General features: G+C 40.2%; 1 protein-coding gene across 1 annotated transcript in view; it reads left to right on the plus strand.

Annotated features, from left to right (window-relative positions):
- The first annotated feature begins 18,482 nt into the window (after positions 1 to 18,482).
- GABRG3 (gamma-aminobutyric acid type A receptor subunit gamma3) overlaps positions 18,483 to 27,990 on the plus strand; it is a 575,951-nt gene continuing 566,443 nt past the window's right edge. Inside the window, exon 1 of the mRNA XM_082450223.1 lies at positions 18,483 to 18,489. The gene's annotated coding sequence lies outside the window, so the exon portion shown is untranslated. The remainder of the gene's footprint in view (positions 18,490 to 27,990) is intronic.

Here is a 27,990-nt window from a genome sequence, read left to right on the forward strand (position 1 = left end):
CTGTGATATAATCTGGCTAAAAAGAGTCCAGCCAAAAATTTTAAAAGATAATGTAGGGACTCACATGTCCACAGTGAACTATGAAAACCTCTGACATATTCCTAGATCTGGAAGGCTGTTTGAATGTTCAGGGCTGTGTGAACAGTCAAGAATGAGCACAGAGAGCTATGCTGATCCAGAAATGACACTTAGAAAGACAACTACAAATTAAACGAAATTAAAACAAACAGAGATTTCATACTCTAGGAAACACAAACACTGCAGAACTGGTCCAGGAAAGTTACTAAACAACAACAAAAAATCTAACCTCCAACAACAAAAAAAGTACAACAACAAACAGTAAGTAGGAAGGGAAGAATGACTGGATTTCAAAGTTACTGAACTATATGTCTAGTATGTCCAGTTTTCAACAAGTACTATGAGATATGCAAAGAAGCAGGGAAATATAGCCTATATACAGAAAACAAAACAATCCAAAGAAACTAACCCTGAGGATACTCAGATGTTCAACTTAGTAGGCAGACTTTATTTATTTATTTTTTTAAAAATTTATTTATTTATTTATTTTTGGCTGTGTTGGGTCTTCGTTTCTGTGCGAGGGCTTTCTCTAGTTGCGGCGAGCAGGGGCCACTCTTCATCGCGGTGCGTGGGCCCCCCACTATTGCGGCCTCCCCGGTTGCGGAGCACAGGCTCCGGACGCGCAGGCTCAGTAGTTGTGGCTCACGGGCCCAGCCGCTCCGCGGCATGTGGGATCTTCCCTGACCAGGGCTCAAACCCGTGTCCCCTGCATTTGCAGGCAGACTCTCAATCACTGCGCTACCAGGGAAGTCCCTAGTAGGAAGACTTTAAATCAGCTTTTATAAATATGTTCAAAGAATTAAAGGACACCATGTTTAAAAAATTAAAGAAAAGTAGGACAACAATGTTTCACCAAATAGATAATAGCAATAAAGAGACAGAAATCACTTTTAAAAAGAACCAACTAAAAATTCTGTAGCTAAAAAGTACAGTAACTGAAATGAAATATTCAGAAGTCGGTCTCTATATTGGATTTGAGCAGGCAGAGGAAAGAACCAGCAACCTTGAATGTAAGTGAATAGATAGTATTCTGTCTGAGGAACAGAAAGAAAATACAGAGAATAAAATGAACAGAGCCTGAGACACCTGTGGAACACCATCAAATAGACCACGTGTATGAAATGAGTCCTAGAAGGAGAGAGGAGAGATAAAGAAGAAAATTATTGAAGAAATAATGGTCAAAAGTTCTATATCAAGCAAAGTTATCCTTCAAAAAGGCAGTTGAAATAAAGACATCTCTGGGTAAATAAAAATGGAGTAAATTAATCTATAACAGACCTACCCTACAAGAAATATCAAAAGAAGTATTTCAGCTTGAAAATAAATGATATTAGATGGTAACTTGAATCCATACAAAGAAAGAAAGAAAACCAGTAAAAGTAATTACATAGGTAAATATAATAGGAAATATAAATATAGTTTTTACTCTTTCTTCTGTTAACTGATTTTAAGAGGTAGTTATTGGAAATAATAATTATAAAACTGTATTGTTGACTTTATTAGCAGTAATTTGTAGGATAATAATATCACAGTGAGGGGATGACAGGGCCCTATATTGGAACAAAATTTCTGTATACTATTGAAATTAAATTAGTAATAATCTGAACTATATTGTTTTAAGGTAAGAACAATACTCCCCAGAGCAACCACTAGGAAAATAAGTAAAAGAAAAAAAAGAGTAAATAATCCATCAAAGGAATTAAAATGGTGCACTAGAAAATATCTAACACCAAAGAAGGCAGAAAAGGAGTAACACAGGAACAAAGAGGATATAAGAAAACAAAAAGCAAAACAGGACGTGTAATTCAATCATATCAATAATTATGTTAATTGTGTTAAAAAATGTATTTGGTATTCCAATCAAAAGGTAGAGATTATCAGACTAAATTTTAAAAAAAGATCCCACTATATGCTGTCAATAAGAGACAGATTTCAGATTCAAAGACACAAATAGGTTGAAAGTACTGCATGCATACAGTAACCAAAAGACTGCTGGAAAGATTATACCATTATCAGAAAAATAACTTTAATATAAAAAGATTACTAGAGACAAAAGGGACATTTTATAGCAATAAAACAGTCAATTCATCAGGAATATATAACAATTCAAAGCAGATACACACCTAACAACAGAGTCCCAAAACATATGAAGCAAAAACGGACAGAACTGTAAGGAGAAATAGACATTTCAACAATAATAGTTGAAAACATCAATTCTCCACTCTCAGTAATTGATAGGACAATTGGACAGAAAATCAGCAAGGAGCCAGAAGACAAGAACAGCACTATCAACCAACTTGACTTAGCTGACATTAATAGAACACTCTCTCAGCAATGGCAGAATATATACACCTTCTTTACAAGTACACCTGTACTTTTCTCCAGGATAGAGCATTTTCTGTATCATAAAACAAGTCTAAATACACTAAAAGAGATTAAAATCATATAAAGTATGTTCTCAAAACATAATGGAATTAAATTAGGAATTTATTGTTTAAACCAGGACACTTTTAAGAGGACTCAAGACTGATAATTACACTAGGAAAACAGGCATAAATCAAAACTGACTTGAGCGAATTCAAGGCTTGTGTTCATTCTGCCTTTGGCTGGGAATCCACTATACAGTTCCCCATAGTTCCTGCTCCCTCTGCTTCAGTCATCTCCAGAGTGAAACCTAACTCATCCTGTGAACTCTGAGTCTGCAGCACCTTTTTTAGACCAGTTTAAACTGGGGCATTTCAGAAAACATGCACTTTATTTTCAAATGAATTAATTTTAAATTCCACTATGCCCCATCCCTATTTTAAGCCATTTTAAAAACATAGATTACATCAGGACTTTTACATTTTTTTATTAAACCCACATGACAAAAGCTGGGCTATGGGAACTTTTTAAGAAGAGCTTGGCTTTACCCTTTTGTTGCATACAGCTACTGACCTTGTCTTGGCCTTGGGAATACTTGACATTTTAAAATGGTTAATTTCTAATCATAAGATCTTTCTGGAAGTTCCATGCTTTACTAGAAATGTATACCATGCCAAATCTCAAACATCTTAAAATCTTCACAAGGTAAATAAGACAGGGGAAAAGAAATTTCCACTTTTCTCACCTATTGTTTTTGCTTACAGGAGTGAGCCAATGGAGCGTGATTGTATGGAGGGGAGTTTCTTAGCAGAAGTATTCTAATTGGGATGAATTGGGAGATTGGGATTGACATATATACACTAATATGTATAAAATAGATAACTAATAAGAACATGCTCTATTAGAAAAAAATTTAAAGTTCAGAAATACATAAATAAAATTGCATGCTTTGAAAAAATGCAATGAAGGACCATTAAAAAAAAAAAGAAGTATTCTAACTGAAGTATCTGGGCATGACAGGGTCAAAGGCAATGTAAATGTAGTCATTCAAAACCACTCTTCTTCTGACTTCCTGAGCATTGTCTGTGAGAGAAAGTAGTTTGAATATTTTTGTGACCCTTTTATCTTGCTACTGAAACTAACAGTATACCTCTGTACCTCCAAATGTTTAATAGTTAATGATTTTATATTCTTCAGCAGTAAAGCAGAGAAGCAAACCAGTAGGAGATATAGATATAGATCTGTAAATATATAGATATATGTGATAGACATACATATGTATTGCTCATACACTATGGGAGCTGGCCAGGCAAGTTCAAAGTCTACAGTGCAGGCCAGTAGGAAGGGACCATCGGGAGCAGTCTGGAACTCCAGGGACACAGGCCAAAGATGTTTGCCCACAGGTGGGAATCTTTTCTCTTTCTCCATATGTCTCTCTGTCTCTCTCCAGAAAGTCTCAAGCCAGTTTTTAAGGCTTTACATCTGATTAGGTCAGGCCCACTGAGGAAAATGTCCTAAACTTAAAGTCAACTGATTAGGGATTCTAATTACATCTACAAATTCCTTCACAACAGCACCTAGATTTATATTTGATTGAATAATTGGGGACAGTAGCCTAACCAAGTAGACAAATCAAAATGCCACCACAGTCTTCCCCTTGTCAACTTGGCACCCATACACATCTCTCAAATCATATTTAACCTCCAAATAAAGACAGTAACAAAGTTATATTTCTGCTTAAAATGATACAACTAACCTAACTACAACCCAAAACATGCTAACACTTTCCCCAGAAGAGAACACAAAGTCTTTTGGTGCTGTACACTCATCTTTTGATATCTTATAACTTAAATAATGAGATATAAAATTAACTATTATTAACATCCTTTATATTAGATAAGGGGATAATAGAGGGAAGAAAACAACAATATTTGTATACATACAAAAACATATTCACACCAAAATAAAGAAGAAATATTCGTAACTGTTAGACTCCTCTTTTTTGAAACTGGCCCTATGGTTATAGCTGGTATTTACAAATACTTCCTTCCACTAATTGTTTCATATTCACTTTACCCTCACCAAGCATTTCAATTGGTCATGGTGTTTTGCGTGATAGGCTGACCCAGATTCATTCCTGGTGGGTTTCTGCTGAACTGTGTTGTTGAAGTTTTCCATTGGCTTTAATCACAGGACATGAAAATACTAAAAGATTCCTTAAGAGATCTCCTGTATTTTAGGTATACTTTTCCTAATGTCTCTTGTGGAGCAGCAGTCCAATTTCCCCATGGTCATTAGGGTTAATCACCCAGCCAGCACAGTCAGTCTCTTTCCTGGCTTGTTGATTCAGAGGCCTGAGTCCCAAATGGCTGGTTGCCAGTCTTATCTCTGTTTTCAATGGAATCCTTGTCATGTCCCCAGGTAGAAGCATTCCTCCCTTTGGAACTGAGACCTCTAGACCAGCAGAGTCTAAGGTCAAGGAGAATTAGGAACCAAAATCTTTCTAGCTATTGTTGATGCCAAAATCTTGGCTCTCTGTGCACTAATGCTGAATAGAAATATGGAGACAGAGTTTTGGAGGAAAAAGAAAAAGAGTACCTTTATTCTTTGCCAGGCAAAGAGGGAACACAGCCAGCTAGCACCTCAAGAACTGTACCCCCGTTCCCTGGGGAATTAGGAGAAGACTTATAGGTGGGGCTCGCAGTCTGGGGTAGGTGATAAGGATCAAACAGCCCAGATGTCTTCACAGGGGAATTCTAAACTTTTGGAGACCTTAGAATCCCAGTTTAAGTAAATTGTTTCAAAATATAGAAAATGAAGAAAAACTTCCAAGTTTATTTTCAACTGTGTAAGAACTGTTCAATATGAGGAAACTCAATAATATAATTCAGTTATTAATCACCTATGGGGAAAATCATTTGAGTAACTCCATTGTTGCTGCAAATATGATAAATTTCAATACCCATTTCTGATTTGTTTGAAAAAAACTTCAAAATAATTATTTATGGGTATCTCCTTTCTCCTCCTTCTGTTTATCTGTCTCTCTCTCATTAAGGGACCCTAGAGAACTTTCTACTGTAATTTGGAATAAGAAATTTCCTCCACTACTTCCTCTATTCTTTTATTAATTAATTAATTAATTAATCAATTAATCTTTGGCTGCATTGGGTCTTTGTTGCTGTGCACGAGCTTTCCCTAGTTGCAGCGAGTGGGGGCTACTCTTCGTTGGGGTGTGCAGGCCTCTCATTGTGGTGGCTTCTCTTGTTGTGGAGCATGGGCTGTAGGGCGCACGGGCTTCAGTACTTGCGGCACGCAGGCTCAGTAGCTGTGGTGCATGGGCTTAGTTGCTCTGCAGCATGTGGGATCTTCCCGGACCAGGGCTCGAACCCATGTCCCCTGCGTTGGCAGGTGGATTCTTAACCACTGCACCACCAGGGAAGCCCTCCTCTATTCTTTATCATCATACTTAAAGTATTAGCTACTGGAATTAGACAAAGGAGGCATACTGGAGGCATAAAACTGGAGGACATTAAAATAAATCTACCTCTATTTGTAGATAATGTGATAATAAAACTGGAAAACACTGGAGAATCAATGATCAATTAACTCAAACATCAAGGGAATTCAGAAAGCAAGCAGGATATAAAAATAATATAAAAATAACAGAAACGTTTATATGCATGAATAATAACCAATTAGAGGACACTGTGGAAGAGAAAACACCATTTACCATAGAAATAAAAAGATAAAATTCTTACAAATAAACTTAACAAGAAATATGAAAACCTTATATGAAGTACTCATGAACAAATAGAAAAAATATTTCTTGTTATTGTAAAGGACAACTGAACATCATAAAGATGTCGATTCTCCTTAAGTTAATTTATCCATGTAATAGAACTCCAATAAAACATGAAAAAAGTTTTTTTTTTTCTGAGGCTATACAAGTTGAGAATAATGTTAATCTGGAAAAATTAATATGTGAGAATACTTGAAAATACTGACCAAGAAAACTAAGAGCTAACACTGGTCCAAACAGATATTAACACATAGTACAAAGTGTTTATAATTAAAATGGTGATACATATTAGTAGTAAAGCAGCCACTGGAATTAAATGAAAATTCAAAACCAGATCTAGGTACATATAGAAATTTAGTATATGATAAAGTATTTAAATCAGTACGGCAAAGTTGAACTTTTGAATAAGTAGTGTGGGTAGATCTGGATAACCATCTGGAAAATGTCAAAATAGCATCATGCGTCACGTAACACACAAGAATGTACTCCAAATGGATTAGAGATATAAATGTAAAAAATGATCAGAATTAATCATGAATGAATTCTTTTATAACTTGAGTGTAGGGGGAAGGTTTCCAACTATGTATTTAAATTGAGATGCAATAAAATACTGATAAATTTTACTACAGAAAAAAATTTTTAAATTTGCATGATGCAAAAAATACAAGCAAATCAAATGAAAAATGACAAGTGGGAAGAAACTATTTGCAACATATACCACGGGAAAATATAAATTCTCAAAATTTGAAGACAAGATATGAAGAAATCTTATAGAAAAATGTACAAAGGGCATGAAAAGATAACTTGCTAAAATTTAAAATGGCCATAAACATTTTAAAATGTTCAATACTACTCATAACAGGAAAAATGCAAATTAGAACTATGTTGAGATACCATTTCTCACCTCAGTTCAAAGCAATGATATTTTAATAACAGTTAGATCATGTTTTTTAAATATTATTTTTAATTAAAAGAACCAGGGAGAAAGTATGGATTCAAGGGCTGAGAAAAGGAAATTATGAGTGAGCCTGGAAAATCTTCTTGTACAAGAAAGTAAGGACGTGCTCAACAATACATTGGAGATATGCTAAAAGGAGTCAGGTGTCAGCTTGAAGAGGCCCCTACTGTCTAAATCTTGGATAACTTGAGAATAACAGTAAATAAGAACAGTAATGGACTAAAATGTATTAAGTAAGACAAGAAGTCATGAGTCCATACTAAAAATAGTAAGAGAGGAGGAGGGAAAGCGCTTCCTCACAATATAATACCAACTCATAAATGCAGAAGAAACAACCAAGTTAGCAAATCTCCTTTTTACAACCAGCAGGCAAGAATCACCAATGAAAGCTAAAACTAAAATGTTTAAATATTCTTAAAGAGTTCCCTCCAAAGAATATTTAACAATATAAAATGAAAAAAAGCAACTTCACAGGGGAGAAGGTTGGCAGATACCAACTTAACCAAGGGATCAACATGACCCATAGTAGGACAAACCAGCATTAAGTGCCCCCGATGTGATGTTCTGAGAAAAGCAACATTACTTACATTGTATCTCTGCCAAAAATACATAACCTGAATCTGATCAGGAAGAAACAGCAGATAGACTCAAACTGCGCTGCATTCTACAAAATCACTTGCCGCTACGGAAATTGTCATGATGTTATGAAAGATCATGAAAGGCCAAGGAACTGCTCTAGATTAAAGTCACACTAAAAGGGCACAATAACTGACAATAATTGTGTCATCTGAATAGAATCTTGGACTATGTGGGGGAAATATTAAAGATGTAATTGGAGCAATTAACAAAATTAGACTCTGGACTGTAGATTATACTATATGGAAATTTTTGTATTATTCTTATACATTTCTTTTTAAACTTGTGAATATTTCATATTAAGTAGTTTTCGAAGATTGGGGAAACTTTACAAGCTGACATATGGAACTGCAAAGAGCCTAGAACAGCCAAAAGAATAAATTCAGAGTACTAAGAAATAGATATTAAGAACAATTTTAAAGCTATAGAAATAAAAAAACATGGTAATGATGCAAGTTTAGACAAATAGATCAAGAGAACAGAGCTCAGAAAAAAATGCATTCATATATGGTCACCTGATTTATACAAGTTGAGTGGTAAAAGATGGTGTTTTAAATAAATCATGCTAGAGAAATTGGTTATATCAGTATGGAAGTAAATAAACATTGACTCATAAATAAAATCAGACACTACAATTAATTAGAAATGAAACCTAGACCTAAAAGGAGTTTTCTTATTAAAGCTTTTAGAAGAAAACATAGTAGACTATTTTTATAACCTCTGGGTAGGCAATGATTTGTTAAATAGGATGCAAAGCAATAATGTTAATAAAAGACTATTTGCAGAAAGTAAAGGCAAACCATCAACTGAGAGAAGCTATTCATCACACACATTAAAGGACTCATATCAAGAATACAAGAAGCTTCTATAAATAAAAAGAAGACAAACAGCCTAGTTTAAAAATGGGGAAGAGACTTGAATGATACTTCGTAAAAGAAGATATTTTAATGGCTGGCAAGACTTTGAAAGGAGCTCAATGAAATTAAAACCAGAATGAAATATCAGAATGGCTATAATCAAGAAGAATGACAAGGCCACATTTCACGGCTATGTATGGAGCTCATACAGAGCCAATAGGTGGTAATGGATACAGCTACTTTGGAAATCTCTTTAGTAATGTTTATGATCACTAAACATACACCTTCCCTGTGATCTAAAAAAATTTTTTAGTCAGATAACCAAGAGAAATCAGCACATATGCCCTCCAAAAGACATGTACGAATATGTTCATGTCAGCTAAATATTGTGTGCTATACTGAATACCACAGTGAAATACCATGGCAGAATAAGAAGTAATGGATGCCTGCTACCTGCGGCAACATGGATGCATCCGGAACACATTACGTAGGATGAGAGCCAGAGGTTACATAGAACACACTACACGAGTCTATGTGAGATTCAAGAGCAGGCAAAACCAGTCTGTTGTGATGGAACATGGAATAGTGGTTACCAGGGTCGGTGGTGGCAGTGAAACTAGCTCAGCGCCCGGGAGGGGGCACCGGAAAAATGTTCTGTATCTTAATCTGGACAATAGACACATGTTATTCTTATACATGTGGTATATACATACGTAAAAATTCACTGAGCCATACTTTTCAGACGAGTGCATTTTGTTGTATGTGTATTACCCCTTGATAATAAAATTATTTAAAAGTTGAGAAGAGAAAGTTTTTTTTTTTTTAACCACGAAACATCACTATACAATTCAGAAGTAAAGTTTTGAGAGTGGAAGAGATTTTATTCAAACAGAAAACCCAGAAGCAATAAAGAATAAGATCAACTGATGCAGCAGTTCAGTTTTATTCAGCACCACAGCTCGCTAGTTCCTTCGCGCCTGTAGGAGGTGAAGTGAGGCCAGGCAAGGAATTCTGAGAGGTATTTCTTGAAGAAGCCGCCAAGAGGATCCCTAGTCCAGGCAGTCAGTCTCGCCGCCCTCTCGGGCTCCCTCCTCCTGCCAGACGCAGCAGCCAGCCCAGGTCTTCCCGGGAAACCTTGAGTCTGAATCAGATGCCAGTACTCTAAACAAACAGCAAGCATAGCTAGAGGATGTTCGATATTCACAGAAGTGCATGTGCTCCAACCTTTACCTCTTTCTTAGGTTACTTTTTATTTACCCTTTCCTGAGAACTTGGGGAATGGAATGCAAATGCCGGGCGCCAAGTGGAACCGAACTGTCAGCTTCTCTACTGCTGAAGATGGAGAGGACAGAGGCAAAAAAAAAAAAAAGGAGAGTGAGCACTGCGCATGCTCCGTAAAGCATTTCTTTTCCCCCTCCTCCTTGCCTCCCTCCCTCTCTATTTGCTCCCCCCACCCTCCCTCGGTCAAGCTGGGCCAGGCAGGAAAATAAGCCAGAAAGCTTTTCTTTTGAAGATTCTAGATTCTTGACCTTGAATTTTGCTTTCACACTTCTGCCCAGAAAGCTTGCTTTGAATTTGCCTTTCCTCAACTCATTTAGCTTTAAAAAAAAAAAAAAAAATCTTGTTCCAGGCAGCACCATGGGAAGGGGGGCTTTCTATGGTAAAATGTTCAACTCTATCAAGTTGACCCACTAAGTCTAATAAATGGGGCCAAGTGCCAGAAGAGATCATGCTACACTCATTCATGGTAACAACAGATTGAAAATATGCAAGAAAGGAAAAGACTAAACAACAAAGGGATGTAAAAAGAGCATCACATTTTCTTTCCCACTGTTTGTGTTGTAAAAACTTCATTGGACACTTCTCATTATATGGATAATTTGCAAAAACGTTCAAGTATCAGTCTGTTCTATTACAAACAACTTGTAAGCATTTGTACTCATGCTCAAATAATAAAGAATACAGCAAGGAATCTGAAACTTTGTTTGAAGAACCAAACAACAAATGTTTACTGAGCTCCTATTCATCTGAGAAGTAGTATGGCATAGTGATTAAGAGATGTTGGAGCCTGCTACCTGGGTGTTAACTCCCAGTCCTCAACCTCCTAGCTGTCTGACCTTAGGGAAATGACTTAAATTCTCTGTGTGTTTTCTCCATCTTTGAAATGGGAATAGTATTGTGAGAGTTAAAATTAGTTCATTTATATAAAACTTTCACATTAGCCCTGGGCCTCTATTATGTTATCAATGTCTGTTATTTTACCCAAGTTCCTATTACTGTGTTTAAAATTGAGGCATAGATGAATTGTTTCTTTTTACATGCAGTTTTCTTGCAGCGCACATAAGAAGTATGTGGAGACTTGACATATTTCCATAAGCAATTAAAGAATGATGTCATTATCTAACTGATTTTTTAAAAAATAAATTTATTTATTTATTTTTGGCTGCATTGGGTCTTCATTGCTGCACATGGGCTTTCTCTAGTTGCAGTGAGTGGGGGCCACTCTTTGTTGCAGTGTGCGGGCTTCTCATTGCGGTGGCTTTTCTTGTTGCAGAGCATGGGCTCTAGGTGTGCGGGCTTCAGTAGTTGTGGCATGTGGGCTCAGTAGTTGTGGCATGCGGGCTCAGTAGTTGTGGCACACAGGCTTAGTTGCTCCGCAGCATGGGGGATCTTCCCCAACCAGGGCTCGGAACCAGTGTCCCCTGCATTGGCAGGTGGATTCTTAACCACTGCACCACCAGGGAAGTCTCCATCTAACTGATTTTTAAAGTGCTCAATTGCAGTGTGTGATAGAGAAAATGAAAGATTAGGACAGAGTATGATAAAGGCTTATACTCCCCTGAAGCTGGGAGAAGTGTTAAAGGTGTTGAAAGTGGCAGAATGTAGGAATGTTGGAAGGCTTCTTAGTGTCAGGACCTGAGTGAGAGAGATGTGGAAGGCAGGGGAGGATGTCAGAAGGAGTCCTGGGAAGGGATGAGCTGGAGCAAGCTCAAGGTGACACAGAGACAGATAGAGACAGGAAGATGGCAATGCAAAGAAGGCCACAGCTCCACTGTTAATGTGTGTGTGTGTGTATATATATATACATATATATATATATATATGTATATATATATCCTCATCACTAACAACTTCAGTCTACTTCATGACCACGTTCATGTTGGTGAACCCAGAAATAAGAGGGAAGCACCAGGCAATTTTCAACTTACCCTTGCATATATCCTGTGAACAAAGCTGTTTGACAATATATTAAAGAAACATCACACCTTTATAATTCTATGAATAGTAGTTCAAAATAAAAAAATACTTTCTAAGAACTATCTTTTTTTCTCCAACATAAAAGCCAACTTCTTAGTGGATGTATTCTAAGGTACTCTGACACTGTAATTCTTATATAGTGAAAGACTAACATTCTTAATGATTATTACTAATGAAAACATAAATGCAATTTTCAGTCTGTGAGTCTTTGAAAAGCTATTGAATGAAGTGCGTTTCATAGTTCAACCACATGGAACGTCTTTTGCTCTTTTATCTAGGTAGGGATCTTTGTCTCCTACCTTCAACACCCTTTTTCACCACTGCTGTTTATTGGTATGTATTAGGCTCTCTGTGTGCGAAAGGTACACATCGGGGGTGCTTTTTTCCAAATACTCCCCAGCAAGCCACTTTTCCTCGCAGAATCTCAGCAGTGTGAGGAAGAGGTTCAGTCGATTTAGCACGACGTGTGCGAAGGAAGGGCTTCTCAGCAGACCGTCTCGCTCCTTCGCCAGGGCGCCTAGGTAGGGACGCTCTGGGAGGTCAGGGAGCACGGAGAACCGCTACCTAGTGTTGAATTGCGGGGAGGAGGGCATCCCGTCGGGCTCGAGGGCTCTTTTCGGACTACCGAGTGCCTATCCCGGGGCCCTCCCTCAGGATCCCGGCCGGATCCCTGAGCCTCCCCGCCCCCGCCCCCGCCGGGCCCCGCCCCCTTCTTGGCTCAAACTACGGGTCCTTTCAACCTAGCTTTCTTCGCCTCGCGCATTGTCAAACGTGTAATTGGGGGAACTCCACCCAGCCGGGGCCTCCTCGGAGTCGCTGCCAGAGTAGCGGCCGCCTCTCCGCCCCCACCCCGGAGCACACGGCGGCCGCACAGCGCGCGCATAGCCCACCGCCCTGGCAGCGGCGCGCGGCGCGGCTCGCGGCTCAGGGCGGGGTGGCCTGCTGCGGGGCCGCAGGTCTTCTGGGCCAGGGACCGCCCGCGCCCACCTGCTCCAGCCTGCTGGCTGCGCGGACCCGGCGCCGCTGCGCGGGCGGGGGTGGTGCGCCGCGAGGGCCGGGTGTCCCGCGTGAGCCAGGCGGATCCGCGAGCAGACCCGCCGGCCGTCGGGGGCGCGGCCGGCCGCCAGAGCTCGCACCTGTCCGGCCGCGGGGGCCCGGCGCCCGAGTCGCGCCACGGTCGGCGACATCGGAGGCAGCGAGGGCGCGGAGAACCGGCAGAGGCGAGGCCCGCGCCCCGGAGGAAGCCGCGCGCGGCCCGAGGCCTCGGACCCTGCGCCCCACGTTCCGCGACACCATGGCCACGAAGCTGCTGTTGCTCCTCTGCCTGTTTTCGGGCTTGCACGCACGGTAAGTGGCGCCCGGGCTCCGCATCTCCGGAGGCTCCGAGACTGGAGGGAGGGCGGCGGGGGGCGCTGTCCCCCGGCCCCGAGTCGCCGGCGCGCCCCGCCGTCCTTCGTCTGGGCTGCGGCATATCCTGCCAGGGCCGCGGGGAGGAGACGGGAAGTCGGCCGGCACCCTACCTGTCCCATCTACCCCGGACATGGCCATCTGCCTCTCAGGGCTGGGCGACTGCAGCCTTCTCTGCAGCCTGAAACATGGGGACTCTGAGATTAATGGGCTCTTCTCCTGAAGCTTTTAGGATCTGGTGGTTTTAAGAGGTTTTGAAAACCAACATCATAGGGGAAAGCCTGTGTCTACCTCCTTATCTACCTCCTACCCCTCCCCCAAGTGTTTCAGCGCTGTGCGCGCGCGCGCGCGCGCACACACACACACACACACACAGCAACATTCTGTATCATTTCCATCACTGAAATTTCCCAGGACCCAGGAGTTACGGTTTCCTACCTGCCCAGTTTAAACCGGTCTTTGTGAGGAGCAGCCGGACTGGAGGCAGGTGGAGGAGGACTGGGGCAAGGTGGACAGCTGAGAGCCCTGCTTCTCAGAAAGGATTTCCTTCCCAGGTCCTGCGAGCACACGCACAGTACACATATGCACCCCTTCTACATGAGCCACTTTCACACACGGGAGCATGCACAAACCTACCCCTATAAAGCAAGCATGTTGAAAGTGATAATGTTTTCTACCTAGTAACTGTAAGAAATTACCTCACCATAGATACCCCAACCTTCCTCCCAGGACACCAACCACCTAATGGGAGCTTAGAAATGCTCCAGGAAGAGATGAAGATGGCTCATGAGGGTGGAAAGACAGTGGGACTAGAGGGGTTAAACACTATTGCTGTGAATATAACTGGAGATTCTGGGTTTGGTTCCTTTAATTCTGTCTCGGGCTAGATCTCTGGCCCAGAACTTGAAGACTGCCCTGTGCTTTACAAATTAGAGCAGCTCCCTTCCTCCCATCCCGCTCACCACCCCAGGAATCTCAGGGCATCCCTACCCCCAAAACACTTTTGTTTTGACACATCTTCGTTTCCTAGATCTGGGAGGTAGAAAACTAGAGAGCCTTCCTGTGGGCTATAAGCCCTGCAGTTGTTAGCAGGCAATATCTGGAGGTCTTGCATGTTCATTCACATTTGTGAAGTACTAAAGAACTAGGAAGGTGCATTAACAAATCCTACAAGATGTGAATGTGAATGGGTCATAGTTCTCCCTCCCTACCTTTGACAGACCCTGAGGAAGAAAGTCCTGGCCCTCCCTACCGCACACTGCTGGTCTTTGCTAAGAGTTGAGAGTGAGAAAGGCAGATTGTGTGTGCTGGGGAAGGCAGACTCATGGCAGCTCTTCCAATCAGGCCGCACACTCCTTGGGCCTTCAACTGAAGTTTCTTCCTGTCTAAGGAGCGAGCTGGGAAGGGAGATGGAAGTGCGCTCTCTGAGGTTGAGCATGCCTGGATGTATCTCTGTTTAGAAGCAGACAACACCAGGCACAATGTAGAGGTCCCAGGCCGTATACAGATCTGAGGTTATATCGAATCAACCTTCCTACTGCCACCGACTGGATGAAGTGACCTGCAGTTCAGGGTTAGATAATCAGCTGTTTAGATCTATAGATACATGTTAGAAGGAAACCCGCTATTGTCTTCATTACTTTATGTGCTTAGTAGGAAGGTATCTGGGTGTCTAACTTGAAGCGCTCAGGTGTCTAGGGATTCCTAAACACACATACAATCTCTGGGGATTCTTCATCCTTTCATTTTGCCAAGGCAGATGTAACAACTTTAATATGTCTGGGTTGATTCCATGGCCTTGATAATAGAGGTTGCATATCAGTTGAAAAAAATCCAAGTTTTAAATCCAAATTTTATTGCTGTATACCTCTCCTTTGAAAGTGTCTTTGCTCTTTGAATGGGTTTTACAGACATGTAAAGTAATCTGATGTCCAGCATCACCTTTCAAAACTGTTATTAATTCTGAGAGGGTTCTCATTTGCACTCTGGCATGCCTCCCTGGTGTTGAAGAGCCCTAGAGAAGGCTCTGACAGTTGTGCTCCATGGTGATGGCTTGGCAGCTCCATGGAGAGAAAATAACCCATTCTGACACCTATGGAGGAGCTTATTCTACATTAAAACGCATTAAGTCCCACCTGGACCTTGGTGATACCATAAGCGGATGGCTAACTGCTTTCTGAGATTTAGGAGCTCCTTTTTATGTTTATAGATGCATCCAACTTTGTCTCTGCCCTTGTAGTTGAAGAGAATGTGTAAGACATGAAAATACCATATGAGGGCTGAGCTGTCAGTACATCACCAATTTGTTTTTAAGAAAAAGGTAATGATGGTGTTCAGGATCCAACAATCCTGATAACAGAACACTGATGAAGATTATATATAACCCACTTAGAATTTAGAAAAATAGAACATTTTTGTTTTATTCACATTCTAGTGAGTCCCTGAGATTGGGTTTTCGTCAAAGAGAGGATTTTCCTTCGGGCTGGTGGTCCGGCACTAGCACTGGGAAGCTTCGATTTCATTCTCTGAAGTCCTGCAGCAAACTGACATGGCATCAAGATTGGGAGGAGACCAGTGTCGGCCCAGAACATCGCTGCCTGTGTGCTGCCTGCTGTCCCCCCCAACCCAGCCACAGAGCTGCGAGTGTCCCATTTTTACCTCCCGAAGGGGAAAGGGCAGGAGAGGATGCTGCTGCTGTTCCTTTCTTTGTCTCCCCCTTCACCTACACTGAGCTAAGGAGCTTATGCAATTTCAGGAAAACCCTCTCATCACCACTTCACTGCTAGAGGCAGAACTAGTCTCATTATAATACCTGTTATTGACATAGCTCAAAGTATTTTTCAGAAACTAAGGCTGTGTATGCAGAGAACTGATGAAGTGTTAGTGTGCTCCTTCTGTGAACATATGAGTGTTGGGGCAAGAGAAGATACAGAGCATGGAGAGCATGGTCTGGTCTGTGCTGGTGAGCTGTCTCTGGGGATGAGGGAGGGGAGGAGAGGGGAGGGGAAGAGACAGACAGCAGAGGAAGAGAGGACCGCACTGTGGGTGAGTTGGAAGGAGTCCTGAGGATGCTGTATGTGATCCTGCCCAGGTGATCTGTCCCTCTGTCCATAGTCTCCCAAGTGCTTTTGCTGTGGACTGAATTGCCAGGTCCTGTGGGCAATGGTTGGCTCCCAGCAATCCATGTCCTGCAGAACCTGCTTCCACCCACTTTTTTTTAAGATGATAAAATTAATATTCCTGACGATATTCCTGATAAAATAAAATATTCTGCATTTAAAATTCTGTAGTGTTATTTGTAAAACATCAGGCTTACAAATAATGAAATGAAGCATATCAGTTCTTGAATACGTGTCCCAAATTTTACAACTTCCTACTGATGGTGAATATTCAGTGTGAAAAAAATCCATGGCAACTTATAGTTCCTATGGATGATTTATTCTAAACTTCCAGTCAAGAAACAGAATTATAGTTTAATATCAGCCAAGGAAAAAATTAAAAGATGTCAATCTTTGAGACATATGCCATATACTTATTATCAAAACCTCATGTAAGTGTGTATATTCATATAGGACTAGACTGGCACCGTTCTGATGTATGTTAAGGCTAGTTAACACTCAAAAAGACTCACGTACATATGACACATACGTAAGATTATACAGATGTTATATATTATAGTTACATGTTATAATATTATATTATGTAAGTATATATATATGATTCTGAGGCTTTAAACAAAGTAGAGATAATAAACTTTAAAAAGTTTATTTTTCTCATTTATTTCATTTTCATTACAGATAATTTAGACCATTCTAAAAACTAACTTAAAGACACACATCCCAGAACACAACTGCCCTGAGATGTTGTTGCCATTTTGGCTCCCATCTGGGAAGCTAAACAGAAATGAGCTCATACTCAGGACAAATAAACCTCAATGCAATTTTCTATTCTATATTTTGTTCTCTTTTGTGAAGAAAAAAAGTCATTACAGTGCAACCACTGACAAGCCATAAAGGAAGAAGGTTGCTTGTTTGTTTGTGTGATGAGCTTTTTTTCCCCGGTAAATGGCAGGCCCCCTGGAAGTGCTACTTTGAAGAGAAGACTCTGCTCTTTTCAGGCCTGAATGGCTGTGTTGCTGAGATGGCCTCACTCACTAAGGAAGCTAGCTTGTTGTTTTGAGACCTCTCCATTCAAGTACTCCTGTGAGCATGTATCACCCAGGAGAGGTGCCTGTCAGGCTCAGCCCTGCTCAGGAGAGACTCAGATATGCTCAGTGTTCATTTGGACACATTTATTAAAGGGCCAAATGGTAAGGACATATTAGAAAGGTTTTAATTTTTAATGTCTGTATTAGCCTGCTTTGTAAGAGATGAATCAGTTTGTGTGGTAGGAGGCATGTAAAATCACCAGAGGGTGTTTACCAACCAATATCACTGTTCCTTGGCACCCCACATGGGTGCTGGCCAAGCATACCACCTCCTCGTATCCCTGTGTCTGCCTAGACCAAAGGTGCTAGTCTCCATGAGAAGCACAGAGTCAGACTCAACTATTTTCAGTGAATGCATTCTGAAGAAGCTGTTCTTACCTTCAACTAAAATGAGTTCTTGGCAGTGGGGAGTGGAAACGGCAAGATGTTTGTGCCTTGACCTTCAGAGGTTCTCAAGGTTGATCCAAGGAAGGCTGACTGTCTGCTGGTCAGCCTTCATGCATTGAGTTATGATGTCTATGGTTTAATATGGACATAGAATCATTTTGTGACATTTAATGAAAACATCATGCTATGTTAATAGTACTGTCATTCTCGTTGGATTCTTTCTTATTTGTGTTTTGTTTTACTTTTTTAATTTTAGAGATAATCTATTGGTTAGGATGAGTGTACTAGGGCCTTTCTACCTATTTCCGTGGTGCTTGGTGAGCCAAAGCTTGACACTTCCTGGAGCCATTGCTACAACTTATATGTCATACTTTGTGCCATAATTACAGATCCAGAAAGGTGGAAGAGGATGAATATGAAGATTCTTCATCAAACCAAAAGTGGGTCTTGGCTCCAAAATCCCAAGATACAGATGTGACTCTTATTCTCAACAAGTTGCTAAGAGAATATGATAAGAAGCTGAGGCCTGATATTGGAAGTGAGTGTTGATGTTTGTTATTCCAGTAGGAAACATACTGTAATATATTTTTAAAGTTTTTATTTTAAATAATTGTAAAGTCACAGGAAGTTGCAAAGGTAGTGCAGAGTCACACAATTCGTGGGTATCAAACCAGGAGCTGACATTGGTACAGTGTGTGTACGTGGCTCCACATCATCTTTTCATGTGTGGATCTGTGTAATGACCACTGTAACTGAGACGCAGAACTGTTTTATCACCATGAAGATTCCCCTCCTGCTATCCCTCCTCCAAAATTTCTAACCCGTCAGCCACTAATTTGGTCTCTATTTCCGTATTTTTGTCATTTTGAGAATGTTGCATATGTACACTCATTCAGTATGTGACCTTTTGAGATTGGCTTTTCTTCCCTCAGCAAAATGATTTTGGGATCCATTCAAGTTGTTGCCTGTGTCAATAGTTTGTTCTTCTTATTGCTAAGCAATCTTCCATGGTATGGATAGACAAAAGTTTGATTAATGTTTATTGAGGAACATTTTGGTTGTTTCCAGGTTTTGACTATTACAAATAAATGACTATGTGCATTTGTTTGCAGGTAATTTGCGTGGACGTAAGATTTTATTCTCTGGGATAAATGCCCAGGAGTACGATTGCTAGGTCCTATGATAAATGTTGGTTTAATTTTTTTTAAGAAACCATCAAACTCTTTTCCAAAGTTTCTGTACCATTTTCTATCCCACCATCACTATGTGAGAGATCTTCACCAGCAATTGGTATTGTCACTATTTTTTGTTTTAGCTCCTCTAATAGGTGTATGTCCAATAGGTTGATATCTCATTGTGGTCTTAATCTACATTTTCCTAATTGTTAGTGGTATTAAATTTTCTTTATGTGCTTATTTGCCAATAATATATCCTCTTCATCAAAATGTCTCCTCATATTAGTTGCCCCTTTAAAAATTGGATTATTTTGTTTTATTTATTTTTCTCCTGCTTTGTTAAGAGTTCTTCCTGTAGTCTAGATATGATTCCTTGGCCAGATGTAGTTTTCAAATTTTTTCCCTCATGTGGCTTTTCTTTTCATCCTTTTAACAAGATCTTTCAAAGAGGAAAAGTTTTTAACATTGAGGAAGTCCAAGTTACTGATTGTTAACTGTTTTATGGAACATACTTTTGGAGTAATGTCTAAGAACTCTTCATGAAGCCCTAGTTCCTGAAGATTTTCTCCTTTTTTCTTCTAAAAGTTTTATAATTTTAGGTTTTACATTTAATTCATTATCAGTTTTGAGTTAGTTGTTATAAAAAATCAAGGTGTGAGGTTTAGAGCTAAGTTTCTTTTTCTTTTGCTCATGGATATCTGGTTACCTTATTACCATTTGTTGAAAAAACTATCCTTCCTCTTTGAATTATGTTTGCACATTTGTTGAAAGTCAGTTGGCTCAACTTCTGTGGGTTGTTTCTGGGATATCTATTTTCTTCCATTTATCTATGTGTCTATCACTGTGTCAGTACCCACAGTCTTGATTGTTACAGCTATGTAATATGCCTTGGAATTGGGTGGAAGTAATTCAACTTCTTTATTTATTTATTTTTAATATTTTATTTATTTATTTATTTTTGGCTGCATTGGGTCTTCGTTGCTACGTGCAGGCTTTCTCTAGTTGCGGGGGGCTACTCTTCGTTGTGGTGCGCGGGCTTCTCATTGTGGCTTCTCTTGTTGCGGAGCACGGGCTCTAGGCACGCAGGCTTCAGTAGTTGCAGCATGTGGGCTCAGTAATTGTGGCTCATGGGCTCTAGAGTGCAGGCTCAGTAGTTGTGGCTCACGAGCTTAGTTACTCCGCAGCACGTGAGATCTTCCTGGACCAGGGCTCGAAACCATGTCCCCTGCATTGGCAGGTGGATTCTTAACCACTGTGCCACCAGGGAAGTCCTCAACCTCTTTATTTTTCAAAATTATTTTAGCTCTTATAATACATATTTTTCATATGAATTCTAGAATTATCTTGTCTGTATCTACAAAAAATCTTGTGTTAAATCTTTATATCAATTTGGGAAGAATTGACATCTTTACTGTGTTGAGTATTTTGATCCATAGACAGGGTATGTCTTTTCATTTATTAAGATCTTCTTCAATACCTTACATTCAGTGTTTTACAGTTTTTAGTATACAAGTTCTGAATATATTTTGTTAGATTTGCACCTAAGTATTTCATGGGTTTGGAGTGCTTGTAAATGGTACTGTATTTTAAAATTTCCTTCTCCCTGTGTTCATTGCTAGTATACAGAAATATGGTTAATTTTTGTAAGTTAATGTTGTGTCCTCTGACTTGCCAAGCTCAGTAGTTTTAGGAAGTTTTGTTTGTTTGTTTGCTTTTGATAGGTTCCTTGGGATTTTCTGTGTACATCATCAGGTCTCCTGCAATTGAGACTTTTATTTCTTGCTTTCCCATCTGTATACCTTTTATTATTTTTTTTCTTACCTTGTTGCACTGGCTAGAACTTCCACTGCTACATGAATAGTTGTAGTGTGAGTGGACATCTTGCTTTGTTCTAGATCTTAGAGGAAGAGCATTCAGTTTTTCACAATTAAGTGTAATGTTAGCTAGAGATATTTTATATATATTCTTCACCAAGTTGAGAAATTTCCCTCTATTTCTAGTTTTCTGAGAGAATATATTTTTTTTGTCATGAATGGGTGTTGAACTTTGCCAAATACATTTTCTGGATCAGTTAATATGATCATGTGATTTTTTTTTTTAGACAGCTAATACGGTGAATTACATGGTTGATTTTCAAATACTGAACCAGCTTTGCATCCCCAGGATAAACCACACTTACTTATCATGTTTAATAATTCTCTTTTTTGAAAACTTTTAATATATTGCTGTATTCTATTTGCTAATCCTTTATAAACCTTTTAATATCAGTGGGGCCTATAATAATATTCCTTTCTTCATTTCTGATATTGGTAATTTGTGTCAACATTCTTTTTTTCTTTGTCATGTTGCTAGAGGTTGGTTCCATTGACCTTTATTTATTGATTGATTGATTGATTGATTGATTGATTGCTATGTTGGGTCTTCGTTTCTGTGCTAGGGCTTTCTCTAGCTGCGGCAAGCGGGGGCCACTCTTCATCGTGGTGCATGGGCCTCTCACTATCGTGGCCTCTCTTGTTGGGGAGCACAGGCTCCAGATGCGCAGGCTCAGTAGTTGTGGCTCACGGGCCTAGTTGCTCCGCGGCATGTGGGATCTTCCCAGACCAGGGCTCGAACCCCTGTCCCCTGCATTATCAGGCACTGCGCCACCAGGGAAACCCCCATTGACCTTTTTGAAGAACCAACTTTTTGTTTCATTATTTTTCTGTATTGCTTTTCTATTTTCAGTTTTATTATATTTTGCTTTTTATCTTTATTATTTACTTTCTTCTGTTTGCTTTGGGTTTATTTTGCTCTTCTTTTTTGAGGTAGCATTTAGAGTCTCGACTTGAGACTATTCTTTTCTAATGTAAGCATTTAATGCTCTAAATTGCCCTCTCTGCACTGTTTTAGCTGTATCTCACAGATTTTGATATTTTGTATTTTCATTTTCATTCAGTTCAATGTATTTTTTACTTTCCCTGAGATTTTTTCCCCCTTTAACTCATGGATTATTTATTTATTTATTTTTTAATATTTAAAAAAAATTATTCATTTTTTTTTTTGTCTGTGTTGGGTCTTCATTGCCGCATGCGGGCTTTCTCTAGTTGAGGTGAGCAGGGGCTACTCTTCATTGCGGTGCACAGGCTTCTCACTGCGGTGACTTCTCTTGTTGCAGAGCATGGGCTGTAGGTGCATGGGCTTCAGTAGTTGTGGCATGCGGACTCAGTAGTTGTGGCTTGCGGGCTCTAGAGCATAGGCTCAGTAGTTGTGGCACACGGGCTTAGTTGCTCCATGGCATAAAGGATCTTCCTGGACCAGGGCTTGAACCCATGTCCCCTGCATTGGCAAGCGGATCCTTAACCACTGTGCCACCAGGGAAGCCCCCTCATGGATTATTTAGAAGTGTGTTTTTAGTTTCCAAATGTTTGGAAGTCTTCCTGTTATCTGTTGGTAATTTCTAGTTTGATTCCATTGTGATCAGAGAACATATTCCGTATGAGTTCAAAATTCTTTTAAATTTGTTACTATTTAACTTATGGCCCAGTATATGTTTTGTTTTGGTGAATGTTCCATGGGTACTTGAAAAGAATGTGTATTCTGCTGTTACTGGATGAATTGGATCCTGTTGTTTGATGGTTTTGTTGAGTTCTTCTGTATCTTTGCTGATTTTCTATCTAGTTTTTCTATCAATTGTTTTGATAGATTAACAACTGATAGATTAAAAAAGACCAAGACAAGGGTAGTGTTCTTGGCGAGGAGAGAAATGCATACCTATTCATGGTGATGGTCAGAGAACATGGGCATTGTTGCAGACACATTTCTGATAGGATGCACCTAGTCTATGGCTTGTTTCCTTGTCTCCATGGGGCTCAGTTTCATTTAGAGCCCTGCAGCTTGCCAACCCTCACACTACCCCAGCTGCCCCGTCCCTCTGTTTTTCCAAGTTTGAGGCTCATTCTCCAATTTATCTGTATCAAGACATAGAATTACACTGGTCCCAGTAGGCATAGAATTTCAAAATCCTTGTGGTGTAGTGTGCAGAGGGTTTGGAGATGCATGTCCTGTGCAGTATTGGAGCAGTCTTATCATCTTTCTGTGTCTTAGTTGCCTCTTTCATACGATGAAGGAGGGGAACAAATTACTCTTAAACTTCCTTCTTGCTTTAAGGTATTTATTCACTGAGCAATACATCTAAATTACCATTGCACAAGGTTCATAAATTCAATTGTCACCACAGTTTTCCCATCATAATTACATAAAGAGTCTACCCAGTATGAAAAGTGTGCAGCAATTCTGCATTTACATGGAGAGAGAAGATTGAGAAAATGTTACTAATTTCCTCATTAATTGTCAGACATTGTGCTTGACCTTAGAGCAAAGATAAATAAGACTCGCTCTTTGCCCTTCTGGGTAAGTTTAGTCCAATTAGTCCTTTGTTTTTCTTGTGCTAGAACACAGCAAAGCGCCTTCCATACATGGTGCCATTGGAAATATTATTCAGCACCACATTCATCCTCTGAGGGGGAAAATTGGAAGAAAGTGGGTGAAAATGGGTAGAAAGTGGGTAAGCTTGGCTTCCAGCCCAGATCTCTGACTCTAGCTAGATCACTGCACTATTTATAGAAAATGCAAGGCAAGCCCATTCAAAATCAGGGGGCCCCTCTTACATACTCACATGACACAACACTTGGGAGGGGATGTTCTAAGGCTTTGTCATGTGCAACAGGCAAGCAGAATTCACAATTCTAAAGATTTTATTTTTCCTTTAAGGAAAAATAAGGAATTGTGAATTTTCCAAATGAAACAGCATAATACAAAGGACAAATGCTTCTTTCTTAGAAGGCAGCTCTTCTAAAGCCTCATGTCATTTGGTCCTCAGAAGTCATTTTCATATATCAGAAGAGCTCTGTGGTTTTTGAGTGAAAGAGATTTAAAAAACAACTAAATATAAAACCATATAGTAGTATGCTCCTCTTTGGTTTCATGACTTGAAAGTTCCACCATGCACATTGTCATGGTCCTGGGGCAGCAGAGTGATCTGATAAAGCGCCCCAGGGTCACTGGGTATCTTAGGACTCCTCTTCCTGTCTCACTTAAATGCTAAATAATGTCTAAGTGGCAGAATCCAGCAACTCACTGATGTTCAGAGTAACTGCCCAAGGACAGCTCTCCTGGTAAAAGATACTGAATTAGACACCATTTTTGTTCATGGTTTAGAGGGCTCTGCTTTAAGGGATAATTTACTATAAGTATCTGAATTTCTTTTCTCACTACTTTTTTTCACATGTAGCAATATTTTATTTGTTGTAACCATTGTGCTTCCTCATCAAGGTGCAGTCAACTTATATTTACGTAATACACTGCTGTGCATGGATTTATCAGTCGTTTGTTGTAATTACCAGTTTATTTGCTCCCCTCCATTATCAGTCCCATCCTCTCTCAGCCAGTTGGCCCATATTTACTGAGCATCCCCTCTGCATCCAGCCCTGGGCTGTGGACAGGTGGGGAGCTGCCTGACACTGCCTACGCTTGGGTTCTTCTGAGGGGGAGGGGAAGGGGAAGGGGAAGGGGTCTGCAGGTAGCATCTAGGATTTGCTAATGCTATTCCCACTTTGGAGTAAAGCAGGCCTGTTAAGGCTCTCCCTGGCTTAAACTCCTTGAAAACTCCACTTGCTTCTAGGATAAAGTCCAAGCCCCTTCAGATGACAAAGAGAGGTAAGTGGTCTCTGGCCCTTGCCTACTTTTTTTATGTGTCACACCATCTAGGAACACCCAGCCTCCTGTCTTCTTCAACTGCATCCTTGCTGTTATCTCTTTCCAGCCTGTGATCCTCTTAACCCCTCTCCCATTTCCCGCACGGAGCTCATTCCTGCCTCCCTTCCAGCCTCGATGTTTTCTTCCATGGCCTGCACTCCCTCACCTCCCTGCTGGGCTGGATCAAGTGTCTCTCCCCTGATTTCTTCTAGCATCAATTTTTCATCTTTCCCATGGGATTAATAAATTCTGAAGGACTGTCTTGAGGATGGCATAATGTGGTGTAACCATGAAACAGTTTCTGCAACATTTTTGTATACTTTTTACAAGTTTTCAGCTGAGAACTGTCCACTAGGACACAGTTCCTAATTCCTAACTTTAGATGCATCGGTTTACGTTGGCATCTCCCGACATACGTAGTACAACTGAATCCACAAAGATCCAACATCAGGAAATAAATTAAATGGCTCATCACTGTTATTGTCAACAGTAAGTAGAATCGAACAGACTCATTTATGTTGCATAGAAGTAACATGTCCACACGTTACTCTAATTAGTTTTCAGAATACAAATTGTGATCATTGTGTTTTAAAAATACTCACTATTTTCCCAGCTATTGTCTCTCCTCAGCTAACTTCTGAATTATGGATGTATCTGTTTTAGTTCCCCATCTTTAACTATCCGTCATTCTAAGTAATACTTCAGCTGTGTCCCTTGCTAGTTCAGGGCTATGCAGGGTGTCATTTATCTCGGCAACATATCTTGTCGTGTGGGCTCAAAAATGCTGGAGGAGGATAAACCTTTTAATAAGATAATTGTGTAAAGGAAGGGAAATGACCTGAATGAGTTTTTCTCCCTTCGGGGTTTCAAGAAATTTGAAGCACTCTCCTGAAAATAGATTATTACAGAATACAAATTCCCTCCCTGTCCATAATCTGGCCAGTCTACGCCAAATGCAATCAGTGTTGGGAAAAATAAAATTGGCTTTTAAAGGTGAATGAACATGGTGAAGACATGCACAATGCGTAGAGATGACCCATGGGCTCATTTAATTCAGGCAGAACATCTGAAAAGCCTCCTCTTGGCTGTGTCTGTAGCCAGAGGGGTTAATTTTCTGTTCCTCTTCCTCAGGTGTTTGCATATCTGGATTTCTTTTCCTGGCTTTCCTAAAGCTTATTTTCCAAGTTTAATTAGAATTTCTTCTAAATGTGGAATTAGGAACATCCAGTGTGAGAGGAAGCTGATGATGTGGGTGGTGAGGAGGTGCCTCGGTGGCAGAAGACAGGCCCCCAGCTCCTCCCAGTAGGGGGTGCCCACCGGCCCCACCAGAGTCAGAGCCTGAGAGGAGATGCCACTGCCCCTTCTTTCCTTCAGGCTTGCGGAGAGGCCTTGGTAGCCCAGCACTGACTCAGGTACTGATGTGACCCAGACAGACCCTGTGGGGTACTGCAGGAGGAACTCCTGCCCTTGCCAGGGTTGTGTTCCCGATGAGGTAGGAAGAGGGAAAATGAGTAAATAGTGGGAATGTGATCCCCAATGGGACAGGAGTTAGCTCTGTTGCAGAAAATAGATGTTAAAAAAGTAAAAGAAATAATAAGTGGGCCTTAAAGTATAATTTTTAAAGCAAGCCTTATCATGCTGCTCTTTAATATCTTTCAGTGAAAAATTATGAGCATAATTGAGTTACCATAGAACTGTGAAATGAATGCTTATAGACTTTTGGTCACAGATGTGATAACTCTGAGAGAGGCCTGGCTCAGCCCATGGAAAGCCAGAGGAAGTTCCCACATCTTCCTCACCTGGTTCCTGGGGTGTATAAATGTGACAGCTCCTGCCAAGCCCTGCCAGGGTTTTGAGAGTTCAAGTTGGATCGCTGAATTTGAGAGAATTTTGAAATGTGTGAAGGGCTGTACAAAGAATTAAATATTTAGATATATTATGATTTATATTGGTTCTATAGAATTGTCCATCCTGATGGGTTTCATATTTTAAGAAAAAATAAGAGACACGAGGTTTTAATTAAAAGGAATGAAGTATAAAGGTTGAAGTGCAGGTGCTTGTATGTCAGAGGAAGAGGGAGTTGGAGGTAAGATGGGGGATATTTTGGGGTCCCTAAAGCACACAATCTAGCTGCCTCATCTGGGCACAGATTTTTGGATGACCGCTCTGACTAACTCAAGTCAAACTATTTTTTCCATTCTTACTGCACAGCAGATGACTGTTTCAACTGAACATTTAGGTTAGCCTGGCTATTCCTCACCTAAAAAGCACAGCCTACTCTACAGACAGGTGAGTTGTCATTTCTGGGCAATTACTGTATATCCAGATAATAATTCAACTGTATTCACTGCACTCTCAGAACAGATGTAGGAGGAGAGGAAACAGGCACTCTTAATTGCTGTGCTTGAAGTAAGAGCTATTCCTGTAGACTTAGCTGTTTATCTCACAAATTTAATTCATATGCATAGGGGAGGTGGAGAACAAATTTTGTGGAGAAATTATACCTGTCATCTCCAGGAGAAACTAATTAGGTATCCAGAGGATTCTGAGTGAAGAGCCATTACCTCAGCTCAACACATGTTGGCAGGTGACCCTTCCCTGCGTATTCCCCACCTTTCACACACATACCTTAGTCCCATGGCACGCTTACCTAAGGCACCATTCTGTGTAAGACAAGGCCATATTATAGCTTATGCGTGCAGTTCAGTTCATTAAAAATACTTTTTACTAGGCTATTATTTCTTGTAGAGAAAGAATATAATGGGGGTTCAATATATAAGTATTTTATTTTTTCTTATATGTAATTTGGTAAATAACTCAGGTCACATGTCCCTAGGAATAATCTAATGACTGCACTTGATTTGAATATGCAGTTCAGTTTATAGAATAACAAATGATCTATTTCTTATGTTTATTCATTACTACTGTAGGAATTGAGCAAATTAGCTTCATGTGGATTAGAGAGTGTTTGAGTGAGAACAAATCTGGACTCACATAATGGGTTCTTCTACCAGTTACCAGCAGATTCCCTGACCTCACTGATGGAGGTTTCCATCTCTAAATGGAATAATTAAAATGACATTCAAGTCCTGTTGTAAGAGTTATAGACTATAACACCTGGCCCATAGAGA

This window comes from Balaenoptera physalus (genome assembly GCF_965194825.1).
Source record: "Balaenoptera physalus genome assembly, chromosome: 2".
Lineage (NCBI taxonomy): Eukaryota > Metazoa > Chordata > Mammalia > Artiodactyla > Balaenopteridae > Balaenoptera > Balaenoptera physalus.